The sequence below is a fragment of the Dendrobates tinctorius genome, unplaced genomic scaffold (assembly GCF_039654945.1).
Source record: "Dendrobates tinctorius isolate UK_male_01 unplaced genomic scaffold, ASM3965494v1 ptg000143l, whole genome shotgun sequence".
NCBI classification, from domain to species: domain Eukaryota; kingdom Metazoa; phylum Chordata; class Amphibia; order Anura; family Dendrobatidae; genus Dendrobates; species Dendrobates tinctorius.
In genome coordinates, this window is record NW_027361810.1 from 13,293,472 (window position 1) to 13,303,360 (window position 9,889).

Sequence of the window (9,889 nt, forward strand, 5' to 3'; positions counted from 1 at the left end):
ATGTAAATCTCTGAAATACGTGATTCAGATAGAACCTCTGGCAGAAGATTCCCTATAATGAGACAGCTGGAGGCACTGTGGATGCCATCTGACCTGTAACCTGGTGGTGTCCATCTTTTTAGGATTGCATAAAAGTGCCATCAGCCACATTTTTATGCACTTCTGAAAAGAAGGACGCCACTGAACAGAGGCCAGACGGAGTCCATAGTAACTCTGCTGCCTCACGATAGTGAATGGATCCCTCGGAGGTTTCATCTGAATCACATCATTCAGAAATTTAGATGGAAACCCTGATGTAAGCGCTCAGCGTAGAGCGCCGGATAAATGTGATCCCAAATGTTATGTAAAATGTTCCCAACAAAAGCTTCAAATCAATCCACAAAAAAAGTAAGTTTCCGCTCAGGACCGTCATCTGTTATCGGAAATATAGGGGTCTTCCACGTTACTAGTAGCACAAAGGCTCTGGAAAAGCACTATGGCTCCTCACCCGCCAAAAAGAAATACAGCGAGTTCTTGTATTGCCAAGTTTTTAACACTAAGGTTCAGATACGGCTTTAAAGAAGGCTACTACTTGTCATTATCACCAAGGAGCTTTTAAACAATATCCATCTGGAATATCAGAGAAACAATACCAATGCAGAGAACCTCCTGGAAAATTCACAACACTGCACGGGCGTCCCCACTTATGCATGTATCACAACACTGTACACGTATAAGTACAGGTGCCCAACTTTCTGCTTCTCTGTCATTTTTCTCTGGCCTAATATAGTGATTTACACGTTGTATCTCTGGTTCAGCCTCGCCCTCTAGTGGCCAGCTTTCGGGATAAGTTGAATCAGAGATATGACGCAAACATCAGACAATGGGGCAATAAGCCCACACAATTCAAAAGCTTCCAAGATAAAATAAGTCCACAGTACACAGAGGTTAAATAAGAGGTGGTGTGATCACCGGCACAGACTGACCGACGCAGAGGAGCTGTGATCACCGGCACAGACTGACCGACGCAGAGGAGCTGTGATCACCGACACAGACTGACCGACGCAGAGGAGCTGTGATCACCGGCACAGACTGACCGACGCAGAGGAGCTGTGATCACCGACACAGACTGACCGACGCAGAGGAGCTGTGATCACCGGAACAGACTGACCGACGCAGAGGAGCTGTGATCACCGGAACAGACTGACCGACGCAGAGGAGCTGTGATCACCGGCACAGACTGACCTCCGCAGAGGAGCTGTGACCACTGATATACAACTTGGAGACAGAATGAATTTTAAAAAGAGAAATCACTGTGTACATACATTACATTACTCATCCTGTACTGATCCTGAGTTACATCCTGTATTATACTCCAGAGCTGCACTCACTATTCTGCTGGTGCAGTCACTGTGTACATACATTACATTACTGATCCTGAGTTACATCCTGTATTATACTCCAGAGCTGCACTCACTATTCTGCTGGTGCAGTCACTGTGTACATACATTACATTACTGATCCTGAGTTACATCCTGTATTATACTCCAGAGCTGTACTCACTATTCTGCTGGTGCAGTCACTGTGTACATACATTACATTACTGATCCTGAGTTATAACCTTTATTATAATCCAGAGCTGTACTCACTATTCTGCTGGTGCAGTCGCTGTGTACATACATTACATTACTGATCCTGAGATACATCCTGTATTATAATCCAGAGCTGTACTCACTATTCTGCTGGTGCAGTCACTGTGTACATACATTACTCTACTGATCCTGAGTTACATCCTGTATTATACTCCAGAGCTGCACTCACTATTCTGCTGGTGCAGTCACTGTGTACATACATTACTGATCCTGAGTTACATCCTGTATTATACCCCAGAGCTGCACTTACTATTCTGCTGGTGCAGTCAATGTGTACATACATTACATTACTGATCCTGAGTTACATCCTGTATTATACCCCAGAGCTGCACTCACTATTCTGCTGGTGCAGTCACTGTGTACATAGATTACATTACTGATCCTGAGTTACATCCTGTATTGCACTCCAGAGCTGCACTCACTATTCTGCTGGTGCAGTCACTGTGTACATACATTACATTACTGATCCTGAGTTACATCTTGTATTGTACCCCAGAGTTGCACTCACTATTCTGCTGGTTCAGTCACTGTGTACATACATTATATTACTGATCCTGAGTTACATCCTGTATTATACTCCAGAGCTGCACTCACTATTCTGCTGGTGCAGTCACTGTGTACATACATTACTGATCCTGAGTTACATCCTGTATTATACCCCAGAGCTGCACTCACTATTCTGCTGGTGCAGTCACTGTGTACATACATTACATTACTGATCCTGAGTTACATCCTGTATTATACTCCAGAGCTGCACTCACTATTCTGCTGGTGCAGTCACTGTGTACATACATTATATTACTGATCCTGAGTTACAGTTGTGGCCAAAAGTATTGACACCCCTGCAATTCTGTCAGATAATACTCAGTTTCTTCCTGAAAATGACTGCAAACACAAATTCTTTGGTATTATTATCTTCATTTAATTTGTCTTAAATGAAAAAACACAAAAGAGAATGAAGCAAAAAGCAAAACATTGATCATTTCACACAAAACTCCAAAAATGGGCCAGACTAAAGTATTGGCACCCTCAGCCTGATACTTGGTTGCACAACCTTTAGCCAAAATAACTGCGACCAACCGCTTCCGGTAACCATCAATGAGTTTCTTACAATGCTCTGCTGGAATATTAGGCCATTCTTCTTTGGCAAACTGCTCCAGGTCCCTGATATTTGAAGGGTGCCTTCTCCAAACTGCCATTTTTAGATCTCTCCACAGGTGTTCTATGGGATTCAGGTCTGGACTCATTGCTGGCCACCTTAGAAGTCTCCAGTGCTTTCTCTCAAACCATTTTCTAGTGCTTTTTGAAGTGTGTTTTGGGTCATTGTCCTGCTGGAAGACCCATGACCTCTGAGGGAGACCCAGCTTTCTCACACTGGGCCCTACATTATGCTGCAAAATTTGTTGGTAGTCTTCAGACTTCATAATGCCATGCACACGGTCAAGCAGTCCAGTGCCAGAGGCAGCAAAGCAACCCCAAAACATCAGGGAACCTCCGCCATGTTTGACAGTATTGACCGTGTTCTTTTCTTTGAATGCCTCTTTTTTCTCCTGTAAACTCTATGTTGATGCCTTTGCCCAAAAAGCTCTACTTTTGTCTCATCTGACCAGAGAACATTCTTCCAAAACGTTTTAGGCTTTTTCAGGTAAGTTTTGGCAAACTCCAGCCTGGCTTTTTCATGTCTCGGGGTAAGAAGTGGAGTCTTCCTGGGTCTCCTACCATACAGTCCCTTTTCATTCAGACGCCGACGGATAGTGCGGGTTGACACTGTTGTACCCTCGGACTGCAGGGCAGCTTGAACTTGTTTGGATGTTAGTCGAGGTTCTTTATCCAACATCCGCACAATCTTGCGTTGAAATCTCTTGTCAATTTTTCTTTTCTGTCCACATATAGGAAGGTTAGCCACAGTGCCATGGGCTTTAAACATCTTGATGACACTGCACACGGTAGACACAGGAACATTCAGGTCTTTGGAGATGGACTTGTAGCCTTGAGATTGCTCATGCTTCCTCACAATTTGGTTTCTCAAGTCCTCAGACAGTTCTTTGGTCTTCTTTCTTTTCTCCATGCTCAATGTGGTACACACAAGGACACAGGACAGAGGTTGAGTCAACTTTAATCCATGTCAACTGGCTGCAAGTGTGATTTAGTTATTGCCAACACCTGTTAGGTGCCACAGGTAAGTTACAGGTGCTGTTAATTACACAAATTAGAGAAGCATCACATGATTTTTCGAACAGTGCGAATACTTTTGTCCACCCTCTCTTTTATGTTTGGTGTGGAATTATATCCAATTTGGCTTTAGGACAATTCTTTTTGTGTTTTTTCATTTAAGACAAATTAAGGCCTCTTTCACACATCAGGTTTTCGCCGTCAGGCGCGATCCGGCTCTTTTGACAAAAACCAGATCCGGCGAAATGCAATGCCGGATCCGGTTTCCCCCCCATTGACTTGCATTAGCGCCGGATGGCCATGCGTTTCATCCGGTTTTCGCCGGATCCGGCAATGTGTCGCAATCCGGCGTCTGGAAAAAACGGCTACCGTAACGTTTTTTGTCTCCAGCGAAAAAGCCGGACCCACCGGATCCGGCGCGTCCGGCTTTTTCACACAATGAAAGTCTATGAGCGCCGCAATGTGCCTGATCCGGCGAAAGCCGGATCCGGTGGCCGGATCCGTTTTTTTGGGTCTGAGCATGCTTAGTAGCTCTGCCCACAGCACACATATATAAAACCATGACAGTGGGACCCTCAGCCACACCCAACATGCCACCCAAGACAGGAACCAGCCGCAGGAGAAGGCAGGAGACAACTGCACCACCACCAGCACCACCACCCCAAATGGAACAAAGCGACCATGCGGAACAACCGGAGGGGAGTTCACCAGCAGGTGACAGACGGTAATTATCAAATCCCCCATTCTTCAAAACTAGGGCCATGGAATATCAAGATATTCATTGGCCCTTTGTTTCTCTTTATTCAACAGCCGCCCAAGAGATGCAGCAGCAGCAGCAGCAGAAATGGCATCACTGGCAGCAGCAGCACCACCCACAGGAGTGGAGTCTGGCCAGCAGGAGGACACCACATCTTCTTCTGGGAGCCCTCCCTCGCATCGTCAGAGTTTGACGGTAAGTTTTTATTTCCAAAATCCATCTTCTCTGTAATATATGTCTATTCATTGGCTTTTATTTCAAAACAGGAATCACAAGCTGAAGAGGAGCTCCCAGAAGAAGAAGGAAGGGGTGGACAGACATCTGGAGTGGGCTCACAATTGGTAAGTTTCTTGCATCAAACGCAGAAACACAACATCACACTACACACAACACATAGAAAACAATGTACCGCAGACATCACACAGCAAACAAATGCCTACATCCAAACACATACATTTTTTTGTTTTCTTCTCTAGTCTTCCCAATCTGGTGCTCGGCCAAGAGGTCCTCGCAGTGCCTCCCAGGGTCGTCGGCGACAGCAACGCGGCGGTCACAAGCGTGAAAGTATAATATTTAAGTTAAATTTTGGTACACTTTTTATTTCATGTCTTAAAGTGTGGTGACTAATTTTGCTATTTTTCTCTTTTACTTTAACAGCCTTCACAGCGTGCTTCCGACTCTGACGGGGAGGATGGAGGAATTGATGTGGACCAGCTAATCGATCTCGTCAGAGAAAGGGAGCCGCTATGGAATATGGCTGACCGCCGCCACGCTGACCTGATCGTTACCCGACGACTCTGGGAGGAAATCTGTTCGCTCCTTGTGGACCGCTGGGAGGACCTCGATGCTCGGGCCCAGATTAAAGAGCGTAAGTATATACAGTACCGGTTGCTTGATGTAAACCAATGTTTCCCGAACTCCAGTCCTCGTGGTCCCCACGGATCATGTGTTCAGGATTTCTATTTACTATGGAAATCCTGAAAACATGACCCCTGGGGACCATGAGGACTGGAGTTTGGGAAACACTGATGTTGTATACTAACCACTTTGTCCTTTCTCGTTTCAGGGGACAGAATTGTGAAGCGGTGGCGGTCTGTGAGGGATCGTTTCAAGAAGGAGTTCAATAAAGAGATGCGGGCCCCGAGTGGATCTGGAGGACGCAGGAGCAAGTACAAGTACGAACGAGCCCTGTCGTTCCTCCGGGATACAATGGTCACCAGAAGGTAAATATTACACACCACATGTAAAAAAAAAAAAATGTTTAGATGTAAAATTTTTTTTCAGCCAGGGCCATACCATGTCACTATTTTAATTGTTTTTTTTCTCTTTATTCCACAGCACGGTGAGCAGCACTCGGGAGCCTGCACGATTGGACCCTTCTGAGGCGATCCCTGAGGAGACCCGCACCGAGGGACACTTCGACCGCCCCGGTACATCTGCACCTTCCCACACATTCGACCCATCTGTCCCATCCACCAGCGCAGGAGCATCGTGGCCGCCTACATTACATGAAGCTGCTGGTGAGGAGATCGCTTTCCCTTTACCCCACCCTTCTGCCCCTGCCACCTCTAGTACACCTGCGGGTACTGGGCGGCAGCGGCAGAGGGGTCAGGAAAAGACTTATGCGCCAGAGTTCTTGCATCTGAATGCATCTTTCCAGAACTGTCTAAAAGTCTTGTCAGAGCAAATCTCCGCAGGCTATCAGCAGATCAACTCCAGCATTCTGGAGGTGAAGACACTTCTGCAAACCATGCATTCAGAAGCAAGATCTTCGCCAAACCACACCTTTTTCAGGTCTGTTGTGGAGCGCATGGAAACGCTCTCTCCTAGCCAGCAGATGCATGTTATGCATTCGTGCCACGGTGCTCTCCAGCACGTTACCTCCCAACGTCCTCCTCCCACCCCAGTAGTTCCTCCACCTGCACCTCCTCCAGCCACTTTCCCTCCTCCCCCTCCTATTACATACCATCCACCTCCCCAGTACCAGAAACCTCCCCAGTATCAGCAACCTCCCCATTACCAGACATCTCCCCACTTCCAGCAACCTGCCCCGTACCAAACTCTTTCCCCGTACCAAACTCCTTCCCCGTACCAAACTCCTTCCCCATACCACTTTCCATCCACATCATCTGCTCCTACAGTCCCTGCCCAACCCTCCACTCCACCGCCCACCACCTCTTCTGCCTCCCACATGTCCACCCATTCTCTAGCTTTTTCCACACCTTCACCTCTAACTGTTCCTTCCCCACCACGATCCCAGTCCTCTCTCCACACTCCCAGTGTCGAAGTGTCCCGCAGCCCCTCCAGCAGTATTTCCACCCCACACTACACAAATTTATAAAAATGTGTGTATTGAAATAAATGACCAATTTTATGGTTTCAACGGTTTATTAAAAAAGTTTATTTAAATTTCAAAAAAGTTTACTAAAAAATAAAAGTTTAATTATTGTTTTACACTGGTTGTCTGTCATTTCTTTCTGCGGCGAAATATGGTAAAAAAAAAAGGTTAAATACAGGGTATTTAAAAGGTAAAAAGGTTTTCAAAACCAGGTATATAACTGTGGGTAAAAGGTAAATAAATTTTACCTTTTTGCCACAGTTGTGTTCCTGGTTGTGTTTGAAGCAAAGTATTTCACCAAAAAAGTTGTGTATCTTGTTGGTGATTTCCTAACAATGTACACAACTTTTGTTAAAAGGTGAAATACTTTGCATAAAACACAACCAGGTACACACCTGTGGCCTAAAGGTAAAAATATTAAGACCATGACAAGATAGCCAACTTTGGTTGGCAAAGGTATATACTGTTGGTACAGAAGGTACACAAGTTTGGTTGGGCACAAATCTTTCACACTCTGTCATCCTGCCAGTGTACTCTGCCTTGAGGTGACATAAAGTATAGTGCAAAATTGTCCCTCATTACTGAAACCGTCACAGAACTTCTAGTGGTAATGTCATGGTAATCTTGCAAGGTGGTTTCTTCAGAGGTGTCCTCAATGGAAATGGGTTCCTTGCAGATAACAAAATTGTGGAGTACCACGCAAGCTTTGATCACCTCGTCCACAGTTTCTGTCTTGAGGTTGATCGCAGTCAATAGGACCCGCCATTTGGCTGTCAGAATACCAAAGGTACATTCAACCATTCTTCTTGCTCTTGTGAGGCGGTAATTAAAAATGCGTTTTGTTCTTGACAATCCTCTGCTAGAGTACGGTTTCAAAAGGTGTTCTGACAGCTGGAAGGCTTCATCCCCTACACAGACAAATGGCATAGGTGGACCAGATGTTTGCGGCAGCGGTCTAGGTGGTGGGAACTGGAAGGTGTTTCCATACAGTTTACGCCCCATGGCAGACAGTTTGAAAACTTGAGAGTCATTGGAGCGGCCATAGGCCCCAATATCAACAGCAATAAATTTGTATTCCGCGTCAGCGATGGCCATGAGGACAATTGAAAAATATTTCTTGTAATTGAAATATTCCGATCCCGATCCGGCTGGCTTTACAATGCGGATATGTTTCCCGTCCACAGCGCCCAAGCAGTTCGGAAACTGACATATCTGTTGAAACTTTTCAGAAATTTCAATCCACCTCTCTGTTGTGGGCTCTGGTAAAAACTCTTCAGCTAAGGAGTCCCACAGTGCACGGCATGTGTACTTCACTATTCCAGATATGGTGGAAATCCCGAGTCTGTACTGGAAATGCAGTGACGAAAGGGATTCTCCAGTTGCAAGAAATCTGTGGGGAATTAAAAAACAATCAATTAGTTTAAAATCACAGCATTACATACCAAAACTGACCTATAACACTTGGAGATACAAACTACCACCAACAAGATTGCAGTGAAAGTGTGCTCTGATGCGATCATATCCAATAAATGTGGCTTACCTTAAAGTCACCATCAGACGCTCTGCGGGGTGAAACAGAGAAGCGGCAATAGGTGTCCGCTTTTCTTATGAGGTGTGCAATGCGCTCCATCAAGTAATCAAAATTCTCCATTTTCATCCGAACATATCCAAAAAATTTATCCGGGTTTCGTCTAAGGTCCATGCAGAGTGTAGAATAGACCCCACGCGTCATTCTCTTGGCTGTGATGGGGTGGATCCACAAACGTCGTCTACGATGCCTGATGCGCTGCTGTCTCGCTCTCTCCTTCTCCAGAACAATCACCCTCAAACGATTCGCCTCCGCTATAAAATCCGCCAAATTCTTCAAAATATTTCCAATCACAACATCCATCTTCGCCAGTCACTTGCTCTTCTCTCCAACCTGCACTTTCTCCTCTACAACCTGTCAAAGAAGGGCTGTAGGAACACGGTATATATAGTTTTCCAGTAGCCAATCCCGTTCGGAAGGCCACAAGGGTCAATTTTAAAAACCGGATCCGGCGTAATCCGTCGAAAAACGGATCGAAAACCGGATGAACCGGATGAGACGGATCCGGTTTTGGCTGTCATGCGCAAGACGGATCCGGCAGAAAACCGGATCCGTCACATCCGGTTTTACAAAACATTTGCCGGATCCGGCGCTCCGGCACGACGCCGGAATGCGCCTGACGGTGAAAACCTGATGGGTGAAAGTAGCCTAAATGAAGATAATAATACCAAAGAATTTGTGTTTGCAATCATTTTCAGGAAGAAACTAAGTATTATGTGACAGAATTGCAGGGGTGTCAATACTTTTGGCCACAACTGTACATCCTGTATTATACCCCAGAGCTGCGCTCACTATTCTGCTGGTGCAGTCACTGTGTACATACATTACATTACTGATCCTGAGTTACATCCTGTATTATACCCCAGAGCTGCGCTCACTATTCTGCTGGTGCAGTCACTGTGTACATACATTACTGATCCTGAGTTACATCCTGTATTATACCCCAGAGCTGCACTCACTATTCTGCTGGTGCAGTCACTGTGTACATACATTACATTACTGATCCTGAGTTACCTCCTGTATTATACCCCAGAGCTGCGCACTCACTATCCTGCTGGTGCAGTCACTGTGTACATACATTACTGATCCTGAGTTACATCCTGTATTATACTCCAGAGCTGCACTCACTATTCTGCTGGTGCAGTCACTGTGTACATACATTACATTACTGATCCTGCAGTTACATCTTGTATTGTACCCCAGAGTTGCACTCACTATTCTGCTGGTTCAGTCACTGTGTACAGACATTACATTACTGATCCTGAGTTACATCCTGTATTATACTCCAGAGCTGCACTCACTATTCTGCTGGTGCAGTCACTGTGTACATACATTACATTACTGATCCTGACTTACATCCTGTATTATACTCCAGAGCTGCACTCACTATTCTGCTGGTGCAG